This window comes from Gymnogyps californianus, chromosome Z (genome assembly GCF_018139145.2).
Source record: "Gymnogyps californianus isolate 813 chromosome Z, ASM1813914v2, whole genome shotgun sequence".
Taxonomy (NCBI): Eukaryota; Metazoa; Chordata; class Aves; order Accipitriformes; family Cathartidae; genus Gymnogyps; species Gymnogyps californianus.
The window spans coordinates 73,173,076-73,198,571 of NC_059500.1; the positions used below are offsets into that span (position 1 = coordinate 73,173,076).

General features: G+C 52.3%; 1 pseudogene; it reads right to left on the reverse strand.

Annotated features, from left to right (window-relative positions):
• LOC127027797 (ciliary neurotrophic factor receptor subunit alpha-like) overlaps positions 1-23,686 on the reverse strand; it is a 38,559-nt pseudogene extending 14,873 nt beyond the window's left edge.
• Between the last annotated feature and the right edge of the window lie 1,810 nt (positions 23,687-25,496).

Sequence of the window (25,496 nt, forward strand, 5' to 3'; positions counted from 1 at the left end):
CCTGGCTTGGCGCAGAGGGGATGCTGGATGAGCCATGCCAGCGTAGCAGCACCTCTCCTCGAGTGACAGATTGCTTTCCTTCACAAGCTGAGCATGCAAGCAGCACACAGGAAAAAAAAAAAGCCCGTTCATTATCTTCCTGCAGCTAACAAATGAAATCTGTCCTCTGGGCTGCCAAGGATTTCACTGACTATTTTTTTTTTTAAAGAAATAAGAAATAAAAGTAAGAAATACGATAACATCGCGGCAATCGCTCCGTGACTGTGCTCTGAGTTACAGCAAGCGGTATTTTATCTTCAGTTCAAAAGCTAAATGTGGCAGAGGCACATTTAAATGCGGTGACATTTATACTTTAAATGCCTTTTACATCTCGTTGGCAAGTTTTATATAGAACATATGTATGGAAAGTAGATAGGGGCTGTGGATGAAAATGTGGAGTGGGGAGAGCCTGCAGAGCCATTTGTAGGCAGAACGTGAGTTAAAAGAAAGACAGAGAGGAAGAGAGAAGGGAGGAGAGACAAAGAGAGGAAAAGGGTCTGTGTTGCCTGGGCAATAAATAGACATTTTCTTTGGTCCCTGAACACTCGTTCCCAGCACGTTCCCACATTGCCACCCGTGCCCATCCCACGGGCTGGTGGCCACTGGCTCCCCCGCTCCCTCCCATCCTGGCCAGCTCAGTATTGCTTATGTGTTGCCACTGGTCCAGGATGAGGGGCCGATACCTCAGGAAGAACTTGAGTGGGAAGGACTCAGGGTTGGGCCAGGATGAGGGGTTTTGCCACACCACCTCCAGCCTCTGAGGGTTATTGGGCACGGATTTAGCCACCATGCTCTCCAGAGGGTCTGGCTTTACTGGAAGAGAAGAGGGCGGCTGGTAAAGCTTTGCACGTGGCATCCTTCCTTACACCCCTCCACACAGCTGGCTGGGCTTTGCACCGTGTGCTTTCCAAGGGGCGCAGCGAATGCGCAGAACATTCTTTTTCCAAACTAATTAGATGCAAATCACCTTTTCCTGTCCAGGTCAGCGTCACAGCTGTCCTGGCACAAAATAACCACCGCCAAGGAGTTTCTGGAAGCACATGGAAACAACCCTGGCCAGAGCAGAGAACATCCCTCCTCCTCAGGGGTACTTGGGTCAGGGCGAGGAGCCCACCAAGTCCAAACCCTGCGCTTTCCTCGCTCCTCCTAATTTCTGGGCATCTGACCCACATTCAAACCACTCGCCTTGCAGAAATGTGGCAGAGTTTGGCCCTTGGGTTTAGGGCTGGGTTTTGGGGATTCAAAGCATTGACACATCATATTCACCAAAGGCAAAGGATTGCCGTGGTCACCTTCCACCCCAGGTCTCTCTCTCTCTCAGCCCTGCTCTGCTTTTGGGATATGGGGATATTTTCTTGCTACCTGACAAGTATTTCAAGTGAATAGTAATTGGCTGCGAGCTATGCAACGTGCCTTGAAGTTGCAGCTACTTTAAAGCGCTGAGAGCAAATCACAGACAGGCTGTGATGAACGGCATTGCCCATTGCAGAGCGAGCCTTGCTCCTCACCAAAGGTTTGCTTAGCTCCAACAGCTCAAACTCCCAATTTGCAATAGCAAAGCTACAAAAAGTCCAAGTTTTGGGTACACCCACGCTGCTCCTTTTCTCATGGCCAGGAAGGAGCTGGTCACGGGGAGCTGGGCGCACAGCCATGCCTGGGGTAGAAGAGAGCTCTCTCTGCACTCTAAGAATAGCAATGCACATGAGTCCTCATGTCCCGGGAGGGCTCTCAACCCCCTCCAAAGTCCACATGCAGGCCAATGGATGGAACTATTCCTCCTGGCCTGAAAATCTCTGGATTGAGTAATGGTCCTCTGGTTCCGACCACCTCGAGCAGCAGCTTGCAAAGGTGCCAGCATCAATCTCTACTTCCAATCATGGAGGAGGGATGCCAGGGCCATGGGGAGCCCCTCTCTGCCTCAGAGGTCTTCTCCGTGCTGGCCTCAGGGGTTCACCTGCTGCGGGTGGGAGGTGACGTCCCCACAGGGGCTTTGCCTCCCCTGGGAGATGAAGGAGGTGGTGGCGAGCTGCTCCCTTGCCAGCCTGCCTGCCTGCTGCCTGCAGCCCTGCCCTACGCACAAAGGGCATTTCTCCCTCTGCTTGAAGCTGTATGGGACCAAGCGCTGATGTGGGCCAGTCTGCTGCAAGGGGAGTCGTACGTGAGCTGTGAGCTGCACTTCTGCTCCAGGATGATGGTGGCATCACAGCAACCACTCCCAGGAAGACACCCTCCCTGCACCACCACCGCTTGCTCCTCTAAGGAGAAACCAGCCTGTGATGCTTTCAAACCTGCTTTCTTGGCTGCGGGTGAGGCAGAGGGGTGCCGCTGAAATGAAGCCACAGCCCAACCACCTTGGTGGGACCCAGAGTTGGTCCTGTTCCCCCAAGACATAGTCCCCGTCCACCACTACCTCCCTTCTCCCAGCCTTCCTGCTCAGCACCCTGGCACACACCCCGCTGTGGTCCTCCTTCACCACCACCCTGACAGCCTCTCCTGCCTGCCATCGCCTTCCCTCTGCCATGGTGAGTGCAAGGAGGGCTGGACTGCCTCCTCCATCCCCACTGCACCCGGCACTCAGAGGATGCTCCTGGGGAGCAGCTGGCAAGCAAACACCCATGGGCCTGAGCACAGGTGCCCAGTGCCACCTCCCGGCTCCCATTGATCCCACTCTGCAGCAGGACAGGACACAATTTTCCATTTACAGCTTTATCCTCAGCAGGAGGGACGACTTGCCGGGGCTGCGTCGTGCTGAGCTACTCCAGATGGCTGTGCAATTCCTCTGCTCACTTCGAATCCCGGGCTCAGGCTGGACATCAGCTTCCATTGACAGGGACTTGGAGTCCAAACACATATGGAAAAGTATAAATCCAGCGCTGGCTCGGTGGGCTCGGTTTGCAAAACAAAAGTCTGTTCGGCTGAATGAATGCAGATGACTCTGAACTGCGGCTCTGCAGTGAGGCACGGGGAGGAAAGTGCTGGGCTGGGGATGGACATGACGGGATACTCCCTGGGGTAATGCAGGGAGCCTGGCCCTGCTTTTTGGTGTGCCAGCCCGGAGCCACGGCAGAGGATGCTCAAACGCAGTCGTGCCGGGCAGGGCACGTGTGCTTGGGCAGCAACGAGAGATGCCAGTGCAGTGGGTTTAGGAGAGCCAAAAAAAAGGTGCCCTGATGCTGAGGTGGGAGTCACCCACTAGTTTTGCAGGGATGTGACCCCCAGTCCCACTCCCATGGGTTGGAGACTGTCCCTGGGGCACAGGGGAGGGCTGCCCTGGCTCTGAGCAAGTGTGGCAGAGCCCAGCTATTGAAGGGTGCCGCGCTCCCGGCTGTGGTGAGCCTTCAGACAGTGCTGCAGGTTAATGAGAAAAGCAGCAGTCCCAGCAGGAGGCTGCAACTACCTCCTCATGCGTCCCCCCATCCATGGGACTCCTGCCCAGGCTAGAAAGCACAACAGTGCCAGCCCCTCAAAAAGCACAAAGCTGGATCCATTCCTGCCACATCCGTCCACAGCAGTGGGGATGCGAGAGCTGGGAGAGGGAACCATGCCTCCGGCAGCCGGTCCAGTGAGGACAGACCTCATCTCTTAGGACAGACCTCATTACACTGTGCGCATCGTGGGAAACAGGGCCAGTCCCGCAGGGGCCAGCTGAAGAGTGAGGGGAGATGGGCTGGTCCAGCTCCCCGATTTCTGCATGATGTTGAAGGAGTCCTTTATCCTCCGCAGCCTCCGGGTCCCTGCTCTGCACACGGGGACGAGCGCTCCTCCTTCCCTGGCCTTTGTCTGCCTCCATTTAGCCTGCGCATGGTGAGGCAGGGGCTGTCTGGCTGTACATCAGCCAGCATAATAGAGCCCTGTCCTCAGCGAGGACCTGCAGGCAGTAACGTAATAAAAGCAATAATAGTAATAATAATAATGAACGATGGGCATTAGGCTGAGTACTGGTTAAGTGGCTACAAAACGAAATGTAATATTATCCTGCAGAGCTGAGGGAGCATCTCCAGACATTCCTGGGAAGGAGATGCAGGACTTGGCCGGGAGGCGGCTCACAGCTCTTCCCTCTTGGTTTTCAGCTGCTGCATCCAAGCGAGGGCTCAGCGTGCAAGAAGAGCTGCGAGAGCAGCGGACTCACGCAGATGGCCCTGCAAGCCTGGTGCTGGAAAGGATCAGGCAATTATCTCCAAATCACAGCTTTCCTAAAGGCTCTGCATGCTCACGCTTAATCGCAAGTCTTTAGCTATCTATCACCCTGGCCGTTGTTAGACACATCTTGAAACAAAGCCAGCAGTTCAGAAAGGCAGCTGAGACCCTGCAGCATGGAGGGGCCCAACACCCATCCCATCGCCTGCACATCCATCTCTCCAATGAGCGCTAAAATGGATCCCTTGCAGCCGTTAAATATCCCCTTGCATTTTCCATGAGCAGAGGGATATTAAACTCCATGTCTTAGCCAAATGTCAGTCTAGGTAATTTAATTCTGCCTCCCTAAGTAGTATGAATTGAACTGACCTTCTGCCTAGGCAACTGTATACCCGTATTCAGAGACTCTGAATTTTGTACAGACATGGGCACATTTGTCCTCACACAGCCCCTCTGAGATTCTCTGCATCTTAATCGCTCCAGAGCTGGTGCTGAGAGGATCAAATGACCTTCCCAAGGTCACACAAGGGATGGGTGGCAGATTTGGGGAAGGCACCCATGCCTGCAAGCCCCATCCAAGGCTGTCTTCCTCCTTTTAATGCTGTGTATCTTCTCCTGCTAATTTGCCCTGGAGGAGCGATGCCGGCATTGCTGCATGGTGGCGATGTCCCTGCTTTGCTGCAAGATGCATGTGCCAGCTACCTGGTTCTTGGCTGAAACATGAGCGAGGAAGGTGGGGATGTGTCCTGGAGGGCCATATATGTCACCACTCTGTCCCAACCATCACGAGGGAGGTGCGCAGCTCCTGACACACCACCTCACTTCTCCCTGCACCTTCCTCTGCCTCCAAGCCCTCTCCTCTCCAGCTCCTCCAGCCCCTCTCCCACCTCCTCCTGCCTCAGGGCTGGAGCCCTGACATCTGCAGGGCTTTGCAGAGCCTTGCCCTCCCCACGCTCACCTTTATTAATATCGATACCTTTGCAGAAGACGTAATTACGAAAGCAATTTCCAGAAGCGAGACAGGGAGGAAGGCAGCCTGGATCTCTCTCCTACCGATGAGAGATGGGGGCCAGAGGGCTGTAAAACCTCTTCCAGCCGTCATTGAAAATGGAAATGCAGAGCACCCCTCGCAGCTGGCTGACTAACCTGCATGGCATGACTGCCAGCAAGGCATGGGCTCGGGATAGCAAAAGAAAGTACCAGTCATTTTCCACTCAATTAGAACCCATCTTCCAAGTGGCTGGGGAAGGGATTTTCTGCTGGGGGCTCCAGGGAGGGAGAGAGAAAGAAAGAAAAACCAAAGGAGGTCACTCCTTCCCAGGGGGCTTTTTGTGTTTGCCTGGGCCAGGTGGGTGGTCTGACCCAGCAGCAGGTCTGCTTCCAGCTCAGCCAGTGCCGGGAGGGAGAGCCACCAGCACCACGCTGCTCTTGCATTGGCTCCAGGCTGCTCCGTTCCCAGTGAGGCACAAGATCAGGGCTTCACACCTGGGGTTTAACCTCCATGCAGAAGATGTGATGGTTTTCTTTAGGCTAAGGGAAAAACACAAGGTGGCCTTTGACATCCCCAGCATGGGATTTTAGGAGAAGCATCATGCAGTTGCTGGTTGACACCATCTCTCTATTTTAGCAGGATGCGTGCACATGTCACAATGCTCCCACGCAGCATTTTTCCAGCAAGCCAATGCAATGGTTTTGTCCTAAGCCATAGGCTTTCCACCTCTCCATCTAACAGAGCAAAACCCAGCACAACTTCCAAGATGAGATTGCAGCCCAGCTGCACTGGTAGAGATCCCCAGTGCATCTTTTGGGTGCTAGATCCACACTGCCAGCACCTACTGTGCTGGGACACAACCCCAGGCTTGTAGCTGCAGAGAAGAGAGCCAGAAGAGAAGCCAAACACAGAGACTTCTGCAAAGGGAGCAAGCAACCTGGGACAAAAGTGCCTGGCAAAAATTATACTAACACAGTGCACTTGCTTTAATTGGAAACACCAGGAAGGCACAAGGAGAAGCTCAGTTCAGGGTAGGTGGCTGTTGATTGGCAGCAGCTGAGTTCATCCTGTAACGACTCTGCTAAGCCTGCCGACTGCCTGCTTAAACACTCAATCACCACCGTGCCTATGCTTCTTATGCATGGCAGCCGTACCAAATCCTGAGGAGGAGAATTTCATAGCTGTACAGAACGTGGAGATTTTAAGGCCATTAGATATTGAAGTGTTTATTGAAGCGGGCTGGCTCCAGGGTGCAGGACACAGCCCTTCCTATCGGCAACGGCCCGTCACCCCTTCCCCAAGTGCTGTCCCAGAAGGTGTTAGAGCATCTGCCAGGTGGTGCTGGGGGGTCTCACCTCCCATCGCAACCACCAGGATGCATCTGGGCACCCTGTGCCCCTCCAGGCACTCTTGCAGGAGGCAGCAATATTGCACCCGTGCTAACAGCTGGGCCGGGGCAGTGCTGGCCTCCATTCACTGCTCTTCCGATCCAGGCTGAGTTCAAATCCCTGGGCTGGATCTGGCTTGTGCTGGTGCTGGGACACCTGGGGCTCGCAGCTGGGTGTGCTTCCCTGGGGAGTTGCCTTTGTGTGCTGGACGGAGGATGGGCAGATCCCTCCTCCCAAGGCGGTGCCCGCTGTTTTGCTCAGGAGTGGCACCAGATGCTCGGGAAGCCAGACAGGGCATGGGTGAGATGCAGATGTTACAGGATGATGCCCTGAACTCCTGCAGGAGGGAATGCAAGGAACTCAGAAAATGCAGCTTAATTGCTGTCCTGGGCCCTGCAGGCTGGAGGTTACCTTCATTTTTAAGGAGTGTATCTTCCACAAACACAACAATTTCCATTTAAAGACACCCAAGCGACTGAAACTCCACCGCTTCCCTGCTAAGCTCCTTGCCTCGTTATCAACGTTCACAATGCACCAACGAATACAAGCTTCGGATACGGACCGCAGCTGCGGGGACACAGCAGGACAGTCCCTGCTCCAAATAATTTCCCCGCTCTGTTCAGAGCTGGCACCTTGTTTCTTGTTTGATGTTTTCCAGGATTTGGGGTAGAAAGGGAAAATCTGGGATAGCAGTGGAGCTCCTCTTCTTGCACTCCGGCACTTCTAGCTGCTCGGGACTGGCACATGCAGCACATTGAAGGCAACAACTGACTGCTGGCTGCATTTCAATGATTCATTTATTTGTTTTTCTGGTCCAGTAATTGCCACATGCAACCAGCAAATTGTTTTTTGATGTGTTCCTGAACTCTACTCTCTCCCATTTTTCCTGTTCTTTGAGGATGCAGTCTTGTCACGGCACTGGCTGTAAGCTGGCTTTGGCTGGTGGCAAAAGCACTGTGCCTAGCTCCCTGCTTTGCCGCGCTTTGCACTGAATTGCTCAGTCCACACCAGTCTGTCACAGTCAGGCCATCAGCACCATGGGTCTGGACACGGCCAGGCGGCATCCCTGCAGCACAGCTGGCAGCACGAACACCCCAGCCCCCAGGGCCTGCTGCTCCCTGTCCCACATTGCACAGCATCTGCAGCCCGGATGGGGCAGTGAAGAGGTGCAAAGGGGGGAATAGGGTTTTTAGGAGCAGGTTAGGTAAGGGCTGGTGGAGGATGATTTGGAAGGGCTTATCCTGCCTAGGGATGGGGGGAAGAGGATGGGACATTTTAATTTCTCTTCCAATCCTAATTTCCACAGCTCTGCTTCCAGCACAAACACCAAACCTCTCTTTTAGGAACGCTCAGAGGGGCAAGAAGGGCAATGCTGTTGTCCCAAAAATCAGGATTCTTTCACCCAGTGTGCAAAAAAGCCGATTAACACACAGAGTCGAGATATTTGTTTATTTCATGTCTGCACAGAGATGGGTGCTAGGTGGTAACTCCACAAAGCTAGCACACCTGGTTAACACACGGTAAAGCATTTTATACCTTTCGAGCAACAGTTATCAGTATTTTTACAGTTTTGCTGAGTTACCCTCGTTCCTATTGGTTCTCGCAAGTCTCATCTCCACTTAAAGTGGCAGTGTCCTCCTTTTTTACTGCGCATGTTCTGTGAGGAAGGGGCTTCTGTTGGTAGGGGGCTCTCCCTACCTAAGGGTGGGTTTTCTAGTATGTTAATTAGGATAGTTCACTCACAGTTCAAGTAGCATTTTGATTGCCCCTGTGCTTATCTTGGTATTTCTTTACCTGCTGACTTATGGTGTCATCTTGTTTCTCTTCTCAAGGTCACGCCTCGTTAACTAAGTAGCATCCTTTGTTTTTGTTTCTCGCATATCTCCAACAATTCCCCCCTTTGAGACTTAGATAAATAGTTCGTATTTAAAATAAGTCTCACTTAGATCTTTTCATTCTAAAACTTCAGTCTCTGGGAGGCTTCAAAATTTTCCAAAACTGCTCATAGGTTCCTTCCCATTGACATATGTCTCGCTGGAATTTTTTCCTGTCCTTTATAGGGAAGTTTTCAAGTTTGAGGGATTTATCTCCCTCTGTCGTGAGCGTGCATACCCTGGGTGATTGCATTAGAGCAATTTGCTTCATCATGAGCCAAACCTTAAAATACAGTATGATTATAAGCAGTAAACATGTTAGTGATAACAAGATCACAACAGGGTGTAGCATGAGATTAAGAATGCCTGTTGCCTTGGGTGGCCATCAGAGGAAGGCTTCCCACCACCTATGTTCTCCATCTTTCTTCACCCGGTCCAAAACACAATGTATCGCTTCTGTGTCATGGTGAACGGTGATTCAAGTCCTTTGTCCCTCTTCTCAGGCACATTCCAGCAACCGGCGTAGATCATTATGTTGTAAAAATTTTTTCACCAGCGTGAGATCCATCCCAATGGGAGTAAGCAATAGATCCTTAACTAAAGTATAATTGGATTGTATTAGCTGATAAGTCGTAACCGGAGCTGAATAGTTGAAATCATCATCCTATAATGTTAGTAAAGTTACAAATGCAAGTATTTGAGTGATTATTTATCCCGACAGTAATATTATCTATGACTATAAAATTACATAGAGTTCTTATACACACACATCCTTTCCCAATATATATAAGTACAGTTCCAATATATATAAGTACAGTTCCAGGGATTTCTTTCGGATGTATCTCAAAGTGACAAACATTGTGCTCAGTGTCAAGACAAATGTCTTGAGCTTTGATGGTATTACTTTCGCAAATAAATCCCTGTTGTTCCCATACCACATGTGCATCAACTTCAACAGTCTGCCATCTGTTATTGTCTCGTTGGGCCCATACTCTAGTGGATAGAGTACAGTCCCATTGTGATTTAATCCTAACGCGATGATCGGGTAGATGGTTTTTACTGATGCATTCTGTATGGTTACAACAAAGGCTGTGGCTTTGTTATGGATAGGATTGTGAGTGAAATTGCCCAGATACCACCATGACTGGAATTCTCTTTCAAATGCAGTTGCATTTTCCCAGATTATTTCCTGAATTTCAGTAGGTAAGGTGCCATCTTCACCTTCTCTTACAATTGCTGCTATTGTATATTGCACCCACAGTTGAGCCTGGATACAACTAAGAGCTAGAGAAATATTATTTTGGGATATACCAAGTGCATCTATGATTAATTGGTGGTCCTTTTCATTAACCCTTTCCCGCTGAGGCAATATATCAGACAACAGCCATTGATGAGTTCCTAAGGGAGGATCGCAATGGATGTTCTAATTTTTTTAGATCATGTGTGGCTGTACTAAGTTTGTTTGCAAGTACTTCAGCATCTATGCTGTTTCAGACTCTCAATCCTGTCCCTAGGATACCAGTTACATCTCTTTTTGCTCGATTTGGAAGGGTAAGAGACCGCCCATGTAACCACGCTAACCATCCTGTATAGGATGCACTTATGAATGGTGAACAGGCTGGTTTAACTGCAGAGATATTAATCTGCATTGATAGCTCTACCTGTTTGAGGGACCATGATGGATTAAACAAGAGTCGTTGCTGTCCAACCCTTTTAACGACATATAGTCCAACTCTAGTTATCTGGGGGGTTATTTCCTTTAGTAATATCCTAATTACTTCCCTAGCCCCATTGTTGTGACAAGGGAAAGTCTCAGGCCATCCGGAAAACGTATCCACTAGAACAAGTAGATACTTACGTTGTCCACATTTTGGTAATTCAGAGAAATCTATTTGCCAGTATTCCCTAGGGGTTATTCCTCTTTTTACATCACCTGCTGGCAGCTTTCTTTGTATTTTGGGATTATTTACACAACAAGTTTCATCTCTTTACTATTATATCTGCATTTGTCTGCATTTTTGGCCCTACAGCATATCTCTTAACGCCGCTTATCATAGCATCAGCTCCCATGTGAGTTTCTTCATGTAGCTTCTTGAGGCGAGCTTCCATCATTTTCTTTTAATTTCATCAAAACTACTCCGACACTCTGGAGTCCATTCTAACAACTCCCCACAAGGCCCTTTGTGGCTGTGTATAAGGGTTTGGCTATAAGTCCAAAATTGGGGATCCATATCCAGCAGAATCCGGCTATTCCCAGAAAGTTTAGCAGGCTTACTGTGGCTTCCGTACAAGTCTGTTCTGTATCTGCTCCAATTAAGATATCATCCACATACTGTAAGAGAGTAACATTATCATTATTAGTTTGCCATTGTTCTAATTCTTTGGCCAGTACTTCACCGAACAAAGTGGGACTATTTTTAAATCCCTGGGGAAGAACGGTCCAACACAGTTGTCCTTTCCTTCCAGTAGTCGGATTCTCCCATTCAAGAGCGAAGAGTGTTTGACTCTGTTCATCCACTGGAATGCAGAAGAAGGTGCCTTTTAGGTCCAACACTGTAAAATAGGCATTGTTTTCGGGTACAGACGCTAACAAAGTATAAGGGTTGGACACCATAGGATGTATGCCTTTGGTTATCCAATTTATAGCCCTCAAGTCCTGCACTAATCAGTAATCCTGGGAGTGAGGCTTTCTCACCAATAAAATCGGTGTATTGTATTCAGATTGACATTCTCTGAGCAGTCCATATTGTATAGAGGTATTTATCAGGGCTTCGAGGCCCTTGCGAGCTTCCAGCCCAATAGGATGTTGATGCACCCTTACTGGTTTTGCCCCCTCTTTTAGTTCTACTTTAATCAGACTCACTTTTTTGCTTTACCTGGGTTTTTTGAAGCCGATACCAGGGGGATTACCACATTTAATACAGCATCTGGAATATTCTCTTCAGATTCTTCCGGTGTTTCATCTGTCAGCAAGCAGATCTGAGCTCTCCAGGCGGTTTCAGGCGGGATATGGAGCTGTACAGCATTCTCAGAAAAGGTTACTTGTGCATTTAGTTTTCATAGTAAATCTCATCCCAACAAAGGTAGGGGGCATTCTGGCATGTATAGAAACTCATGAATTGATTTAGCTCCCCCAGTTGTGCATTCCATTGGTTGTAAAAATGGCCTTAATGTTCTTTTTCCCGTTGCCCCAACAATAGGTATAGTTACTTTACTTAGAGGTCCTTTACAACTGGTGACTACTGAATGAGTAGCCCCACTGTCAATTAAAAAATCTATGGTCTCATTCCCCAGCTTAACTGGAACCAGGGGATCAGCTGGGGAGACTTTAATGTTCTCCCCTGGTCCCCTTCATTCATTGTCTGAATCTTCTAACATAATAAGATCAGCATTTTCTGCATGATCCCGTTCCTTTGGCCCCTTTTGTTTCAGGCATTCATTCTTCCAGTGTCCCTCCTGTTTACAGACCGCACACTGATTTAGCCCTAAAGGGGTTCAGTTTTGCGGACCTCTTCCCTGCATTATTCCACTGCATCCTCCTCTTCCTTTACTTTTTCCTCTACCCTTCCCTTCAACATCATTTCCATTTATTGCCGCTGCCAGCAAAGATGCTTGCAACTTCATTCTGTTGTTTTTCTTTTCTTTCTTTCTCATCTCGATTGTCATAAACCTTATACGCTATCTCTATCAATTGTGAGATCGACATTCCCCCAGCTCCATCAACTTTCTGCAACTTTCTCCTTATATCCTGAGTCGACTACCCAATAAACAACATATATTGAACATCCTCTGATTTGCCTCATCGTCCGGATTCAAGTCCATCCATTTTCTAGCTACCTCACATAGCCTTTCGTAAAAGGCAGATGGATTTTCCTCCGGACCCTGCCTTACCTCATAAAGCTTAGACACATTCTTCGGTTTAGGCACTCCATGCTGAACCCCATATAGTATCACCTGCTGATACTGCTTCAGTTGAGCCCTCGTTTCCCCCCCTATTAGGATCCCATTCTGGGTCCCTTTTAGTAGGTAGGAACTCCTCAGAATCTTCTTGCCTGTTTCTCCTTCCCCCTTCTTCCCTAGCCCTTTCAATCACCATTCTCTTTTCCTCTGCCGCAAAGAATGTATTTAGCAGAGCCTGTATATCTCCCCAGTTGGGATTATGTGTTAACATTATAGTTTCTAATAGTTGATGTATTCCGTCAGGGTTTCCCTTATAGAATCCAACAGATTGTTTCCAATTTAACAGGTCAGAGGTAGTGAACGGAACATGTACAAAACCCGGCAGTCCTTCTGGTCCCACCGCCTGTCTCAGGGGAGCCTGTACAACTGGTTCAGCGTGCCCTCTAGTCCGGCTTGAAATGGGGCTAAAATTCTCATTGCCCAATTGTAAATTAGGATCGATGATTGGCAATTGTCTGGCACTACTTTTGTATAGTGGTGGGGCTGTCGGGACTAACAGTTGCACATCCTCCTGCTCTTCTCCCCCTGCAATCTTTCTATCATCACAGCCTATGCAACAACCTCTCTCCTTTTTCTCAGAAGCTGTATACATCACTAGGTCAGTCGCATATCAGATTTTCTGTACAAAGTCATAAAGGCATCAACATAAGGTACTTTGTCCCATTTCCCCATCCAATGGCAAAACGACATCAATTGTCATATAGCATTATAGTTTACCGATCCATTTTCTGGCCAGACCTCATCGTCACCCAATTTATAATTCGGCCACCATTGATTACAATATCTTTTCATTTTATCTTTAGTCATCGGATCTCCCCCAAACTTCTTCCAATTTTTCAAAATACACCCCAAAGGGCTACAGGGAGGAATCGTGGATTGGCTTGCTCCCATTTTAACCAAATTTACCTATTTGCCGGCTTTGACTCCCTTGGTCAGTAATTACCCCTCTGACCGCTTTGGTCAGTAATTACCACTCTGATCGCTTTGGTCAGTAATTTCCACTCTGACCCCCCTTGGTCAGTACCACTCTGACCCCCCTTGGTCAGTATGCGCACTCGGCTCTGACCCCCCTGGTCAATTACGGCACCCTTTGCCGAACGTCTACGTGCGACTTTACCCTTTAACCTTCCATGGGAGTCATTGAATTTGTAATTAAATTTTATACTCACCAGTCCAAGGATTCATCCCCCTTTCACCCTGATACAAATATCTCTGGTCGGCGTTGCACCTTTGAGTCGCTTGTCGCCCCGGCTTCGGAGGGAATCCGGAGGAGTCCCTGATCAATAGGTTGGTGTGCGCTGGAGCTTGGTCTGGTCCGGTCCGCTGTCGGGGACGGCAAGACAATCCGGGCAAGGCCTTATGGCTGTCCCATCTGGGGTGCCAAAATGTTGTCCCAAAAATCAGGATTCTTTCACCCGGTGTGCAAAAAAGCCGATTAACACACAGAGTCAAGATATTTGTTTATTTCATGTCTGTGCAGAGATGGGTGCTAGGTGGTAACTCCACAAAGCTAGCACACCTGGTTAACACACAGTAAAGCATTTTATACCTTTCGAGCAACAGTTATCAGTATTTTTACAGTTTCGCTGAGTTACCCTCGTTCCTATTGGTTCTCGCAAGTCTCATCTCCACTTAAAGTGGCAGCGTCCTCCTTTTTTACTGCGCATGTTCTGTGAGGAAGGGGCTTCTGTTGGTAGGGGGCTCTCCCTGCCTGAGGGCAGGTTTTCTAGTATGTTAATTAGGATAGTTCACTCACAGTTCAAGTAGCATTTTGATTGCCCCTGTGCTTATCTTGGTATTTCTTTACCTGCTGACTTATGGTGTCATCTTGTTTCTCTTCTCAAGGTCAAGCCTCATTAACTAAGTAGCATCCTTTGTTTTTGTTTCTCGCATATCTCCAACAATGCCATTTGGACCACACCAGTTTCACAGCCCTCTGCCCCAGTACCTGGCAGCCACTTTCCCAGCCCCCAAGCAAGGAGGAGCTCAGCAACCACAGGAGACCTGGACCACTGGGGATGGGACCAGGCAGGGCACCAGGCCACCGATGGGACCAGCATGGGGGCTGCCTGTGGACATCCTGCCTGGCTCCCCTAGGATGCTCAGGTGCCGGCATCAGTTACAGCAAGGCCAAAAGAATCAGGGGAGCACTGGGAGGATGCCAGCGTGTCTCAGACCCCAGCTCCATCTCATGCACGGATAGGTAGAGGCTCTACTTGGAGAGCCTGCCCCTTCCCTGGCCCATCGCTTCAGCAGGCGACGCTGTGTGCAGAGCAAGCCAACCCTAACACTGGCTTGGAGAGGCCAGTTGCTGCCGCGGAAGTTACCTATGGCAAACTCGTCAAAGGTGAGAGTGGTGGAGTTTTTGCCCAGAGCATTCGTGACTGTCAGAGTCACCTTGTACTTCACCGTCAAGAAGAGCTGGAGGTATCTGATGTGACACCTGTTTTTGGGAAAGACATCCTTCTCGCAGACCATCTCTCTCGTGCTGTGTCTGGAAAGCAGGGGCGAGAAGAGCTGTTACCTACGGAGCAGTGCTCGGGGTGGGGATGCACCCACGCAGCTGGAGGCAGGAGGCAGAAGGACCAGTGCTGTCTCCCCCTCTGCCCAAAGTCCCCATGTGCCAACCCCCGCCACAGCCAAAGAGCTGCTTTCCTCCTGCCAGGGAATTTTGCAGGCTCACGTGTGCGATGTTTTATCCTAAGCCTGCACAGAGACTGGGGTGAATGTTCTCATGCTGGCCCCAAGGAAAGGATGAGACCCTGCTGGGGCTGGGGTTGGCTCTGTCCCTCCTGTGAGAGGAACAGGATCTCCTTTCTGCTGGTGACACAAGCCCCAAAAGCTAATGCATGGCACCAGCCTGTATAAGGGCTGTGCCAGGACCCAGGCACAGGGTGGAGGACAATGCCATGCCATGGCCAATTCTGGGTGAGGGATGCCGCTGCTGCCTGGCTGCAGCCAGTGTACGGCAGAAGGGAGCATGGCTGTGCCAAACACACCAAAAAACAGCGGGCACAACCTCCACCATGGACAAGTGGTGCAGAGAGGATGGACTTTGGGGGCATGGAAAGGGACCTGGGAGTCGGGGACTTTCCTGGTCCCCTCTGGGGAAATGAGGACTTTCTTGGGACAAAGCCCCAGTGCCAAGCAGCCGGTTTGGATGAACCTGGAGCATCCTTCCCCAGGCCCATTTTTGGGACACCGATCCCAAATGCTCAGCATAGGTGTGCTGGGTTTGTGTAGCGAGGGAGGGGCTACAGGGGTGGCTCCTGTGAGAAGCTGCTAGAAGCTTCCCTGGCTCCAACCCGGACCCGCCTCTGGCTAAGGCTGAGCCAATCAGCAACAGTGGTAGCGCCTCTGTGATAGCATATTTAAGAAGGGGGGGGAAATAAAAACCTCCTGAGGGGGTGTGAGAGTAAGATGGAGGACGAAGAAGAGGAGCAGCAGCAGCTGCAGCTGCTAACAGTGACAGTAAGAGAGCAGGAGAGGAAGAAGAAGAAGATGGTAGAAGAGGACCTCCAGTGAGGAGTGGGATGTGAGAGAAACAACCATGTGCATACCGAGGTCAGTGAAGATGGAGGAGAGGGAGGAGGTGCTCCGGAGCAGAGATTCCCCTGCAGCCCGTGGTGAGACGGCAGGCTGTCCCCCTGCAGCCGATGGAGGGTTAACGGCAGAGCAGAGACTCCCCTGCAGCCCGTGGAGGACCCCACGGTGGAGCAGGTGGCTGGGCCCAGAAAAGGCTGTGACTCTGTGGGAAAGCCCATGCTGGAGCAGTTCGTGGAGGACTGCAGTGTGTGGAAAGGACTTGAGTTGGAGAAGCTCGTGGAGGGCTGACCCCCGTGAGAGGGACCCCACGCTGGAGCAGGGGAAGAGTGTGAGGAGTCCTCCCCCTGTGGAAGGAGCGGCAGAGACAACGTGGGACGAACTGACCGCAAGCCCCATTCCTGCCCCCCTGTGCCGCTGCGGGGGGAGGAGGTAGAGGAATCGGGAGCAAAGCTGAGCCTGGGAAGAAGGGAGGGGTGGGGGGAAGGTGTGTTTTTAAGATATGGTTCTATTTCTCATTATCCTACTCTGATTTGGTTGTTAACAAATTAAATTGGTTTATTTTTCCCCAAAATCGAGTCTGTTTTGCCTGTGACCATAAGTGGTGAGTGATCCCTCCCTGTCCTTGTCTTGACCCACGAGCTTTTTTTGCTGTATTTTCTCCTCCCCATCCTACCTGGGGGGGGAGGAGTGAGTGAGCGAGCGGCTGCGTGGTGCTTTGTTGCCGGCTGGGCTTAAACCACGACAGTAGGTCAGACCCACTGCCCTGAGACTTCATGGCGCTACTTGGGACCTGCTCCAGGCTGCAGGGACAAAAATTCGCCCTGCTGCACCCTTCCCTGCCGGACGCTTACATGATGGAGATGTTGAAGGAGTTGGGGACGTAGGTGGGACTGGGCAGGTGCCAGCTGCAGTAGAAACCCTTCGAGTAGTTGTTGGACCAGCACATCAGCACTGGCTCCTTCGGGGGGGCTGCCAGGGAAAGAGAAAGAGCAATTACCCGTCGAGGTGGGGTTATCACCAGGTCCTGAACAAGGGGATGTCCCTCCACCCTCAACTGCTGCCAGCTCAGAGGGGACAGTTTGCAAGGTCTGTGTTTATGAACTGCTCAAAGCATCTGGGGGCCTTTGTCCCATGTCTTCTGCTGAGGCCCCCCATGAGACCTTGCCTTGGACTGGGCTGTGCACAGCAGCTCCCCTTCTTCCCCAGCAGGTCGCTAACTCTAATGAGTGAAGGGGTGGCAGAGGAGGTTGGCAGGTATTGGAAGAAATTGTCTTCAAGGCTACTACAGAGATGTTGCTGATGGGGAGGAGGTGCTGCTCTCTTGACCCCATTAAGCTACAGCGCTCACTGCTTTCTCATTCTTTCCCCCAAGGGCTGCAAGGGCAAATCACAAGTCCCACAGCACTGTGTGTGCACCATGTCTTGCTGTGGACCATCCCATACTGATGTTGGTGCAGGGAAGCTATGCCCAAATGCTTCCCTGTGGGGTTGCCATGTGCAAGGGGAGGTCTGTGCACAGCCCCACATCCTGCAGACCTGCCTAACACCCCTCTGCGTGCCATGCCAGAGCAGTAAAGGATGCAGTGAAGTTGGCTAAGGGTGCCCTCGCTGCACTGGTGAGCCGGTGGCATCAGGAGGATGCCAAAGCCTTAAGACATCAATGTGAAATCTGACATCCCTGCAGCCACATTTGTGCAAATCCCCAGCGTGGTGCACAGCCCTGCAGAGCTGCAGGTCTCCTGGAGGTCTCCTTGGCCCTGCTTAGGCGCAGCCCAGGCCTCGAGGGTGTAATGCGCTCGGGGATGGCTTTCCTCTGCTCAGCTGTGGGCACCTGGGAGCAGAGCAGGACCCTGATGGGAAAACGCAGCCCAACCATGCCCTCTGGAGAGGGCCAACCCAGCTGGTTTGCTGTGAACATGGGCTCCTGGGGTGGGCAGCTGGGATCCCAGCTCGGTGTTGCACAGCAGAGCCCATGGCCAGAAAATAACAATGGGTTTTGCTAGAAAAGCTTTCTGGGGGGATGCCATGAGCTCTAGCTGCAGCACCCTGCTGCAGTCCACAGAGGGAAACTGAGGCACGGAGCTTGCACATACACTGGCACCTCCAGGGCAGGGCTGGAGAGGGAGCAAGCAGACATCAAGAGAGCCAAGAGCAGCAGAGGCAGGGAGTGGGGGGGGGGCAGTCAGCGATGTGTGTTCCTCCTAATGGCTATTTCAGCCTTCAGCCGGCAGACGAAGGCCAGAGCCTGGGTAATGAGCCTCCCAGCTAAATTATTCAAGCAGACCCTCTGCAGCAAAAACAGAGTGGCTAGTCGAAAGGCCAGAGACAAGGCCCTTACGGCTCCATCCTCCTCCTCTCTATCCTCCTCCTCCTCGCCTGCTGTCTTCTTAACCCCTTCCCTGCCCTGCAGCTGCCCCCAGGGCGAGGTGGGAGCGAATGCGGGGCAGCATCGCTCTTTGCAGGGGGTAATAGGAGGGGTTTGGGGGCTCCCGGGAGGTGTTTCAGAGGGTGAAGGGGTGCAGGGGATTCAGAGACAGCCTTTGGGGTCTGAGCGACTGCGCGGTGGCAGTGTGGGCTAACAGCACCTGCCTGGCACCCAGCAAACCGGGCTGGGGGCTGGAAATATTGCATGAGGGGGGAAGGATGCTGGGGATGCTGCCATGGGCCTTTTGCCCACTTGCTGCTGGGCTCAGGCCACTTGCACTCAGCTGTCCTGCACGACACCAGGAGCGAGCCGGGAATCCAGGTAGAGGCAGCCGAGGCTTTGGCAAGCATCCCTGAATCCCTGCACGATCCCTGCCTGACGAGGAGGCTCTGCCCTACCCACATGGCCCTGGATGCTGCACTGCTACTGAGCTGCAATTAGTCCATCTGAGGATAATTTATCTATCATCATCTCCATTGTCTCCATTATTATGCCAGATCTGACTCTCAGTGATCTGTGCTAATTCCTCTACCAAGGAGGCTGGGTTGGGCTTGTGCCTCCGGTTTGCTTTGCTGGGAGAAGGGGGGCTGCCCGAATTGCCTCCCACTTCCTCACTCCACAGCAGCCTTCAAAGGTGCCCTGTTTTCACAACCTTGAATGCCTTGAAGATCCTGTCCTCCGTACTGGGATCGGGGCCCCAAATGCAGCCCTTAGCCTCTGCACCCATGGCACCCTCCACCTTTTGGCCTCCGGTGCCTTTTAGCAAACCAGAGGTGGAAGGAGAGTCCGGGGAAGGGAGTCAAAATGACCTTCGTGTCTCTGCCACCATGGTGCCCATGCAGCATCCTCAGCCCGCTGCAGCTGAAGGAATGCTGCTGTATGAAGCCTGTCTTGCCCCAGCCATCTCCCTCCTTTTCCGGGCAGGGATGAGCTGTCTCATGGGGACACTTCTGCTACCTCCATCTCTCCAAAGCGCCATCAGTCCTGGGAGGGGTTGTCACACAACTGCCCCACTCTCCACCTCGATGGGCACAAAGTCTGCCCCATGGGAGAGTGCAGGGCCAGTGTGATGTGCCACTCAGGGACACGACCGTGACACCGCATGGGTGACCATGACCACGACCACCAGGCACCATGAGGGAGGGGCTGCAAGCCCCTTCTCAGCTGCCACAGTGCATTGGGAGGGCTGTGCCTGCTCACCCTGCCACAGTGCCTTCTCCAAGCTGGTGGCAGGGTCCCTGTCTCCCTACAGGAGATGGTGGCTTGCAACCCCATTCCTCTCCCCTCCTCGGCCAGGAAAGACCCTCACCGGCACAGCTCATCCTGCCCATCAAAGGCTCTTAAAGAGAGCAAATAAAATTGCAGGCTCCAATCGATCCGGCGCTCCATAATGCTGTCTTTGGAGGTGGGCCAGACCGTTGGGCTGATCGAGAAAACAAGAAAGGCAGTGAAGGAAAAACAAAGCCATCGAGGGAGCATTAAAGGCTTTTTCTGCCCTGAGGCTTTGAGCAGTGCCTCTGCGTGTGGGGTGTCCTGCTCCAACCTCCTCCATCCTCCCCAGCTGATGTCCAGCTCTCAGCTCCTGCCCAACCCCGAAAACAACCCGAGCAACATGTTGCCTTTGCACGGGCACTTCTCCCCAGGCTACCGTGTGCAGCCTCCCTAATCCTGGCAAATATTTACTTTCCCGTTGCCTGTGGAGCTGCCGAACTCCGTCAAGGCAAAGCTCCTTTCCTTTCGCCGCAAACAGCGCCTGCCCTCTCTAATCTAACCTCTCTCATGGCAGGAAGCCACTTCTCCCACATGCTCTGCTGACATCCTCTCTGCAAATCTAGCGTGTTTAATGCCTGGCCATGGCAGCTTCCCAGCGGTTTGGGCTGCAACCAGCCTTGCTGCAAAAGCTCGAGGCAAGGGGATGAAAGGCTGTGCCAGAGCTGGGCACATCCCGCCTGGGCATGCCGCTCGCAAGCTGTGCAATGCTCCAGCAAAATTTGGGTCTGCGGCAGCCAGCAAAAACTGGTGCCAGGCTCATTGTCTCTGCAGACCCCACAGAAGACTGGTGGCAGGGATGGGGTTGGCTTTCCCACCATGCGGTGCCCCTGGCTTTGCATCCGTTTGACTGTTGTCTCTCCATCTTGTTGGAAATAGCTGTCACTTGACCAGCTCCAGCATCTGCTCAGCTGGGGAGAGCACAATGAGCTGCCCTTGAGGATGAAAGCAGCCCCAGATGCATCGGCACAGACACAGATTTTTGTCTCCCTCCCCACCTCTAAAGCCCAGTCATCCTTGTACCAAGTCCCACTGTGCAGGGGAAAAGTGTGACCAATCCATTTTAGAAACCACTAAAAATGACCTACAATAGCTTTTCCTAGCCCTGCTAGGTCATGAGATAATGGACATTAAAATTGTGGCCTTTTTATATAGAGAAAAGTTATTTTAGATCATTTTTAGAGGTTTCTGAAAGGGATCAGTTATAATTTTCCTTTCCTGCTGAGGACTGAAAGATGCCTTGCTCCACAGGTGGAGGGATACAAAAAATAGTACCAATAAAAGTTTTAAGAGGCCTCTCAAACACTTCTGTAGGAGGTATTTCTTCTGGTGCACTTGGGGCACATGCAGCTGCTGGGCTGCTGGGGGATACTGATCTTAGAGTGTGCTCGCAGGGTCACCTGCATAACTCCTCATCCTGGCCTTGGGCCAGCAAAGCCTCCAGGGCCCATGACAGCAGTGTGTGCTCATGCTAGAGCTACAGCCATGACACAGCCCACTGGGTACGTGCAGGACCCCGCACTACCCCGCTCTAGGGGACAACCCCAGCACCAATGCTGCTCTGCTGCTGGACTCCTGCTGTTAGCATCCCTGCCTCTCCCCAGTGCCCATGGCAGGATTGCTGCCCCATCTCCTGCTTGTGCCTAACGTGATGTGAAACCCCCTCCACATCCTCACCTGCTGACTTTTTTCGCACCATGGCCATGACCTTGCAGGCAGTGGGTATGTGCCAATAAGTAAAAAGGCACTCAAGTGACCAAAAGCAAAGCTGCAGAGGCTGGAGGGCACAACGGGGACCCATCCAGGTGTGAGATGCCAGCTCCGAGCACGCAGGCACACGTGCACAAGAGCAGCACGCCCCACACGTCTGTGCACGCACCTATGCAGATGCTTTTGTTACACGCACACTGGCTGCAAACACGATGTATTATTTATCTAATGCTGCTTTTCTAAAATTGTCTGTACAACAGGCTGGTAGGAAACAACAAAGAAAACAACGGTGAATAAATCATATCTCTACTGCCTGGCAGATCAGGGGACCATCCGCCTGCCATGCACCACCTGCACTGGAGTGGCAGCACGGCTACAGCCAGGGATTGTCCTTTCCACTGCCCCAGCTGTCGGGATGCAGCTGTGTCTTGTTGCTGGAGAAAGGGAGGGAGGCGAAGCTCCAATTTTGCTCTGTTATCCCATGTCCAGGCTGTTCTTGGATAAGGGTGAGGATGAGGAGGGGTGCAGAGGACAGCGGTGAGGCGGTATGGAGGCAGGCGATGCTCCCCTGCATCATGCTTCTGCATGGGCTTGGGAGCACGGGCTGCACGCTGGGAACATCATGTTCATAACCACCGTTTCTTCAAGAAGGATTAAGCAAGTTTTTTTTTAAATTAATGCAGCAAAATTCATGTGAGAGAGAATTAGAGCACAGGGGTGCAGGGGCACAGGGCGAGATGGGCTCGTCCCTCACCAACCTCCTGGGTGACCTGGGGCAAGTGATGGGGACAGGGTTTAACCCCCTCCCAGACACTTTAGCTCTCTCCCAGTCAGTCTAAGCCACCCCAACCTTAGCAAGTGACATTTTCAGGGGGACATTCCCCCCCTTGAAATTAGACATCAAAGACAGATCCCTCTGGAGCATGAGCCATTCCAGCTGAGCACCAGAGATGCCCACATTCAGCCAGCGCCTAGCCCAGCCCCGACACCCTCACACTGCAGCATCTCCTCGGGAGCTCCCGAAATGGGCCAGGGACACCTGCGGCTGTAATCAAAGTCCCCTGGCCCCACTGCCATCTAGGAGCCAGTTCCCCAGCCTCAAAGAGCAAGAATTTATTCCCTAGAAGGTGCCAGAGAACAGGGTGGACTCAGTAAAAGATAAATTTCTTAAAGGCCCTGTTTTACACTGATTAGGGCTCGTAAACCAAGCTATGGATTTTCTCATTTCCCTTGCAGAAAGTTCAGCGCGCATGTCAAGAGGCAGTGTTGTAAATTTTTGGGTGAGGCATTACTCATAGAGAAGAGAAAGCTCAGAGCCCCACTTTAAGCACAAATCATGGTGCAAGTTCCTAGCCCTAAAAGCCGCCTTGCAGCAGGACAGCGTGATAACAGACTCACTGGAGTTTGCTTCATCCTGCACTGCACAAGGCTGTGCTATTCACAGCACAGCAGAGGTGCTTTTCAAACCTGTCAGCTCTCAAGCCTTCAAAAATTAGCAAGCAAGCCTGGTTAAGCAGCGAGAGGAAAGAGCAAGAAGAGAGGTCTCCGGCAACCATGGCATGGGATGGGGTGGCCAGCTGGCATGGTAGCCCCCTCCAGAGATGCTCCCCAAGGTGTGGGATGCTGTGGGAAGATGAGTTAGGCAGGTGAAGCCATTGGGCATCCCGCATCCATGACAGACCCCCTCGCTCCACGCTGCAGAGCAGACTCCTTCCGGCAGTGCCGGTGCTGGGCACCATTGCTGCTCCAAGGCAATGCCCATGTGGGTCCTCAGAGATCCCACCCGGCACACCAGCACCTCCAAACCCAACTGTGCTCCTGCAGGTGACCTTGTCCCCGTGGGTTGGGATGCTGGGATGGGTGCCTTAGGGACCGATGCGCAGCAGGGATGCTGGGCACCTCCAGCCTTTGCTTGAGACCCCACCCACGGCAGCGAGTCCCTCCTAACCCCCCCATCTTCCATCGGAAACCAAAGAGCAGCTTTGCTCTGAAACAGTATTAAATATTGAACAAAAGAAAGCAAATTTGTTATCTGGGATAATTGGGAGTAAATAAAACATTTAACCAAACCAAATGCAGCTGTTTCTACTTGGAGCCAGCACAACAGCAGGGAAGCCAGTTCAGCTACTCCGCATCCTCGTTACGGCAGCTGATTATTGTTTTGTGTGTAACAGTAGCACTGTCAGGCCTCAAGTGAAGCTGGGGTCCACGGTGCTCGGTGTGGCACACCTGCAAGGGGCTGACGCTGGGTATACCAGCAAGGCAGGACGTGGCAGCACAGCGAGTGCACCGGGCACAGGAAGCCCTTTGCAGTGCTGGGGTTTGCTCTCCAGCCAGGGGAGTTCATGCCGAGGCCGGCTTTCCTCCCCCAACACCTCTGTGAGGGGATTTGCATGTAACATAAACCATTTCAGAGCCAGGTCACTGGTTCGCACATAGCCCGGGGCAGTAATGACCAAACCTCATTACCGGCTGCTCTGGGACCAAGCCTGCCGGGTCTCTGTCCAGCTCCTGGAGACCTGAAGAGCATCGTGGGGCAAGGGACTATGTAGCTCCCAGGGGAAGGTGCTGGCAAACAGAGCCAAGGACGGCTCTGGGGATGGAGAGTGCGTCCCTGCCTGTGGCTCAGGGCTGGAACATCCCGGGGTGCCAGGCTGCCGTGCCCAGCTGGCAGGAAAGGGGCTGCAGCTCCTGCGGAGAGCAGGGGGCTGATGTGCTCTTTGCTTCCTCAGCACAGCTGTGAGGCTTTCCACTGCTGGGGTTTGGGGAGCAGAGCTTGACACCCCTGCAGCTCCCATCCAAATGCTGAGCCTAACCCCTCTAAAATGGCCGGGAAGGATGCGGGGCATGAACTGCATGGGGTTTTCCAGTCCCTGCCAAAATAGCTTCTGCTTCCAGGGGACCCCTGTCCTCGACATGGGGCTGGATGCACTGTGCAAAGGCGATGCATGGGGAAAATGCTTCCTAGCACCCACACAGGTCCCTCAGCAGCTGCTCCTCACCCCAAGGAGCTTGTGGTCAGTGCACATGGGAGCACATGGCAGCCCTGATCTCCGGAGAGGAGTAGCTGTCTCCCTTGGTACCCCCCGATCAGGGAGGGCTTGGGGATCAGTAGCCCAAAACTGCTCTGAAGTGTTGGGTTTCTGCCATGCCCGGTCTCAGTCCACACCAGCTGTGAGCAACGTGCAGCCCTAGAGCCTGAATCTGTGCAGAGTCCTGGAAGTTTCCTCCAGGAGCTCAGCTGCTAGCCAGAGAGAGGGAGCATCCCTGCCTGCCGTGCGGGAGGGCAGTGCCTTCCCCAGCTCGGCTGTGCAGGGGGCATGCAGGGTGTCCACAAGGGCTCCCTGGCAGGTATTGGGGAACCAAGGGTCTGTGTCACAGCAGCCCTCTGCCTCCACGCAGGGGACTAGCAGAAGGGGACTCAGCATCCCCTACTCCCTCTTTTCCCAGCTCCAGGCACAAAACCCCTGCATGATCTACACCATGCAATGCCCCTGCCCCCTCCATCACCTTATTTAAAGGTTGCAAGAAAGCAATCCATCCTCCCGGCCTCTCCAGATGGAGGAGACAGGGAAAATACCAGGTGAAATCAGACACAACTGGGACCATCAGCAGCTGTGTATCCTCGGCAAAGCTGTCCCACCACAACTCCTGGAAATTGTATATTTATCTAGGAGGAGCCTCTGGAGGGAAGCTACAAGCACTTTGTCATGTACCAAGCAACAAGCTAGCCACGAATATTACCAGCTATCGCTCCCAGCGAGGGAGTGTGGGCTGCCTCTCACAGCCAGCAGCTCTCCAAAAATGCCTCTTCTCTCCTCATCCCTCTCGAGGTGCAGCCTGGATATGTCCCCTTCTCCGTTCTGCTCTTCCCCAGGCTGCTCTCTGTGCTACCCTGGCAAGGGGGGTACCTGCTGGCAGAGGGGGCTCTCACCCCACAGGGAACAGAAAGGAAGAAGTAAGAGGTTTCTGGCTCTCTGGAGGAGAGAAAGGGATATTTTTGGGCTTCTCTTCTGCCCGGGCAGGAGGACTTGCTGATAAGAGTGGTTAGTAACCAGACATACCCCCCATCCACTTTCTTCTTGCACTGACACTGGCTTTTGCAGGAATAGCTCCTTTCCTTCAGCATTTATGGAAAACCACCCTCTCCTCTTTTC